This window comes from Mustela putorius, unplaced genomic scaffold (genome assembly GCF_011764305.1).
Source record: "Mustela putorius furo isolate JIRA1106 unplaced genomic scaffold, ASM1176430v1.1 tig00003834_pilon_pilon_pilon, whole genome shotgun sequence".
In the NCBI taxonomy this organism is placed as follows: domain Eukaryota; kingdom Metazoa; phylum Chordata; class Mammalia; order Carnivora; family Mustelidae; genus Mustela; species Mustela putorius.
The window spans coordinates 15,116,507-15,121,978 of record NW_025421987.1 but is presented as its reverse complement, the minus strand read 5'-3'; the positions used below and the strand labels follow the sequence as shown (position 1 = coordinate 15,121,978).

General features: G+C 33.2%; 1 pseudogene; it reads left to right on the top strand.

The window, feature by feature from the left end:
- The first annotated feature begins 635 nt into the window (after positions 1-635).
- Positions 636-2,772, top strand: LOC101676919 (annotated as a pseudogene).
- Positions 2,773-5,472: the final 2,700 nt, after the last annotated feature.

Genomic DNA, 5,472 nt, shown 5'->3' with positions numbered 1-5,472 from the left:
TACTTAATATTTTTATAGTGCTTAACATGCTCCTGGCACTGTTCTATGTTCTTTAACATATAAATATATGAAATCTTCATAGCAATCCCATGTGAGAATTATATTATTATCTCCGTTTAATAAATGAGAGAACTGATGTACAGTGTTTAAGTAACTTGGCAAGGTTACACAATTAGTTAATGTAGAGAAAGTATTATGTAACTTACTTATTTTTACCAAAGGTATTTTCCAGTTTTTAGGTGTAGAAAAATATTCAGGATACTTTTGAAGTCATTTAGCTTAGGAAGGTAGTCTATCCTGAAGAATAATATTCTTAAATACCTAAACACAGAGACAACAAATATGCAATCATAATGTTTTTTGGTGTCTGTGGTGAATTACATGAGATGTCAGTAGAGCAAATAAGAGACATATGGCAATTTGGTAAGAATGGCTTTGCTGAATATTTTTAAGGAAGGGGAATTATAATTATAATTTGAATAAAATGCGGAGAGTGGCCTATAAGGGAACTGTGATAACTTGAAAAATTCAGCAGAGAATTAATGATAGTAAGATGAAATTAGTGGCAAGTCACAAGAGAAAAATTAGGAAGTATTTAGAAAATAGAATCCACATTTAGTTTGTTAGATATTAGCATGAGGTAAGAAATAGGCCACTGAATAATGACACATTGGCTTCTGGGTAGGACTTAGGGTAGTTGCTGTTGATAATCATTGGTTTAGACAAAGCAAAAGTAAAAAGCACCAGCATGACAAATTTGTATTGGAGAATAAATGACTTCAGATACAGACACACTGATTTGAGCTATAATATGGGAGATTTTGTGTGTGATGGCATGGGGACATGTTGGATTCTGCTATTAATAGTATACTATAATTAAAGTTTTAATTAAATTATTTTTTAAAAATTTGAATACAAATCAAAGTATTATAGAGTTAATTTTATAAAAGTTCCTATGGCTTTTGTGACAACGTTATTTGTTGACTGCATACTTCAAAAAAAGTCTGCTTTTTAAAATCTGTAAAAATGAATGTATAGTGAATCTTTTTTTTTTAATATTTTATTTATTTGACAAAGAGAGAGAGATCACAAATAGGCAAAGTAGCATGTAGAGAGAGATGGGGAAGCAGGCTCCCCACTGAGCAGAGAGCCTGATGTGGGGCTCGATTCCAGGACACTGAGATCATGACCTGAGCCGAAGGCAGAGGCTTAACCCACTGAGCCACCCAAGTGCCCCAGTGCATGTCATTTTTAAAAACAAATTTGCACCAGACCCTCTGTGAAAACTTCTTTTGCTCAAGGGTATGCCTGGTCCTTTGGGCCTTCCTGTGGGGCAGCCCCCAAGCCTTCCCAAGGGGTGAGCAAGTGTCTACTCCTGACTTGACTATGGAATTTGGATTAGGGCAGTAGACCTCAATAGGCCTCAACCTAGGATGCAGACAAGAGACCACAGAAGGGCCCCAGGCTGAGGTATTGAGGGACAGGTGGTCAGCAGTGCTTTGGGTTACATAAAGGAGGCTCTTTTCTTAATGTGAATTGCTGCCTTAGGTAAGAACTTGTCCATCTTGCTATTTACTCCACCAGTTGTGAAGACATAGCTGGGGTAGAAGAAATCATCTGGTAGACCTGGAGGAGCAGGTAGAGAAGAGAAGAGTGGGCCAAAGCAGAAAAGTAGTATGAGAAAGCAGTTAAAATTCTGGAGAAGAAACAAAAGAAAACAGGTCAATTAGATGAGCTTGACAAAACCATCACCACTCAAAATTGTAATACTAAATGTGTTACCATACCAAGCACCTGCTCTGAAATTTGGAGACTTAATACATCAAATATGATAGATCAGTTGGATAAGAGTGAAGTATGTTTAGTACCACCAGAGATCTGAGACACAAGTTTTACTTTCAGTACTGAAATCCTAACCGAACTGCTACCTCTAGATTATACCTATTCCATTCCAGAAAACAGTAATTTCCCAGTGGGAACAAAGCCACAGAGTAATTACATCTTGGAAACTTCATTTCCTGGATGTATAGGAAAGATGGAAAAATAGGTGATCAGCAGATGAACTAACGTATGGATATAGGATCTCCCGTAGAACTACCTCCTATTACTCTTTCTCTGTTAATCATTGTTTGAATTTGCAGCCAGTTACTCGGAAGCTGTATTTTGCTGTTCAGTAGCATATCATGAATTAAACCAGAGAGTTGGGAAGACTTTCCAAGCATTACAGCTCTCACTCATTGTAGATGCTATCACAGATCTAACAAACTCAGAAAGGTTCTGCCCAGGATTATTCTCTAATATTAATCAAAATGCTATTGTAGAAATGAAAAGAATACATAGGAGTGTTCTTATATCAGATGAATAGGGAATTTTTCACTGAGTACCTAAGTGATAGTGTAGCCTTTGTGCAGAGCCCCAAGTGTAATCAGAGATCAAGCTGGCACACTGCAGCAGAGTGTAAAATTCCACCAGGCTGTGCTCTGAAGATCTTCACCAACTAGGAATTTGCTGCTCTTCTTGCTCAGTGTGCTAATCAGAGTTTTGAAGTTGTGTATCAACTAACTAGGATGTGCACCACAAGAATGAGTTTTGTGAAAGAGTAGGAAGCAGAATACAGAAGGGCAGATGGTAATGAGCTTTTGCTGGATTGAATCTAATCTGAATGGCTGTCTACAGTGGTTGGGCAAAGTATTATCTCACTTGCGATCCCTTTGGTGTCTTACTCAAGCACATCATAAAGTTTCATCAGTCAAACCCCATCTAAAGGCTTGATGTAATAACACTTTTAAAAGTCATAGTATTTGTTGTTGCCCCATGAAGTATCTCATTGTGTGTTATATCTAAAAACTTACAAGAGAAAAAAGGTACTTAAAGTCTCATCAGTTGACTTGTAGAATAGGTTTTCTGTGTCCCAGAGGTTTAATAATAATAGTAGTAGTTACATGTATATGTAATATATAATGATTCAGTGTCACAGTATTTGTGCTGTTTATATACATTTTTTTAAAGATCTTATTCATTATATATATTTTTTTAATTTGGATAACTTAGCCATGTATGTGCTGCTTCTTGATTTAATCATGGCTTCATAAAGTTAGTTATCTAATCTGTTATTCCCATATGTCCATTATTTTTATATTTTTAAAATATAGAATATATATTAAGACTCTCATGTTATCATGTAGAAACAGATTTTCCTTGTAGAAAAACTAATTTTCTGCCTTTTACCAAAAATAATTTTTGGTTGGGGAAATAAATAAAATAATAAAATACCTTGCAACAAAAGAAAATTCTTTCAGTCTTCAAGAAAAACAAAAATACTTTAATTTATTTACTGTATTAAGTAGTCACATTTGTGAAAAAAATCAAATAAATTAATATATTAGCAAATAAGTAAAATCTAGAATTCTAAATTAAAAAATAAAACATTTGGTCTGACTGTCTTACTGATTACTCGCTGCTAATATGAATTTTCCCACTATTTAACTTCATCTATCTTTGCCTGTAGAGTTTATACAAATGAATACATTTGTGACCTTTCCATCTAAAAAGTAAAAATAAAAATCTCTGGGGTGACAAACATGCTATTTCCACTTAAATCAAACTTCTTCTCATAGTTTTAGAATTATGCACTTTTCTGATATTTATGGTGAAACACATTGAGAAGCATCAGTTGTGGCCTACATTTTACTTTGACCTATAGTTTGTATTTTCTGTTATCTTAAGAAAGTGTTGAGCGATATGCATATCTGATAGTTAACCTTTGATAACTGTGCACAGAATGAATGTTGTGAAAGTAGGGAAACTAATAGATTGTGATTAAATCTTGCATTCTGTTATTGAGTAGTTATTAGATTAGTTATCATGAGAAATGTTTAACACTTTGCACAAGCCTGAGGCAGGTCATAGATATCTTTTATTAAAGTCCTATAGCATATATCTAAATTAATTTTATTCAAAATCTATTCATTCACCACCTTTTGTATGACCAGTTTTTACCAAGAGAAGAAAATATATTAAAAAAAGAGTGATTCTCTCCTTCCTGCCCCCAAACCACTGTGTGGTTTAACAGATAAATCTCAACACAATATCTGTAAAAGTAGGTTTTGGCTTAATAATCAGAAATTATAGTTTTAGTGTTTAGCCAAAGAATTGGGATACATTAGGCTAGGTAATAATTGCCTCTTTGAGACTTTATATGAGATACCTCTGAAAAATAAATATATTTTTAATATAAGTTCACTTCACAAAATAGACAATACAAAATGTGTTACTTATCATGAATCTGTTAATAAAAATTGAGGGAGTTGATTAATGACATTATAAACATGACCTCAATGAAGCTAGTATTAAATAAAATATCCAATTAGTTGGATTTCATTAGCTTGCTAAAAGAAATTCTCCTGTGTGCTGGAGAAAAATGTTGCAAAAAATTGGAAACCTTTGAATGATATATTATGTGCTGTCAATGGTTTAAAATTTTAGTGGTAGTAAGAGTATAATCTGATTTGTATGTTTGGTCAGATCACTCTATTGATCTTACACATGATACCTTTCCACTTGGCAGATGAAATTGAAAATGAGTGTCCAAAATGATGCATTTTATTTTCAGTGGAAGTAGTCATTAAGGCTAGATATCAGAATGCTAGCAGCTACTATATCCTAATAGCTGTACTGTAAATATTGAAATGAAACTCCACATTTACCACATTACATACAGTATACAGAACAGGCAAAATATATGATTTATGCACATTTATAACATAACCAAATATGTGTATTTCTCCACTGATACATGGAGTTTACCATGGTTAGTTTGGCATAGTAAGCTCATTTAAAGGTATATTTACTTTTTAATTTCAACTCATAAAGCCAGGAAACATATTTATATAAAGTATTACAAATTGTGCCTACACAATTTAGCTACTCTGCGCTGTGCTTTTTCTACTTTGTCATTCTTGTACCTTATGTTGACTACAAAACAAGGGTTGATACTAGTCCTTTACAACTTCCCTGAATGTTTTGTTAATAAGAATGTTATTAATAATTAAGGAAAATGATAGTTTTGCAAGACATGAAATTGCAGCATACTAACTTGTTATTATATTTTAGGTTGTATCTTTCTTAGAAGTCTCTTGCATATATGACAGGAAGGGAACAAGTTATAATAATCATTTTGAGTATGTATTTCCTTACCAAAGATATTTTCCATTTTTAAGCACAGGAAAATGTGCAGGAGACTTTTGAAATCATATAATAATTTGGAAGGGATTTTAAGTTTGCAGTTTAAAGAAGTAGCATATTTGGTTAAGATGGAATGTGCCACTGGATGTAATTTTTTATGTATCTGCCATTTAGTTTTATCACTATTTCCTTTAATTAAAATCTTAAAACATATTTTCCTTCTGTATCTTATGTTTCTACGATCACAAAGAACCCAACCCAGATGAACTGTTGCTGTGAACTAGTGTT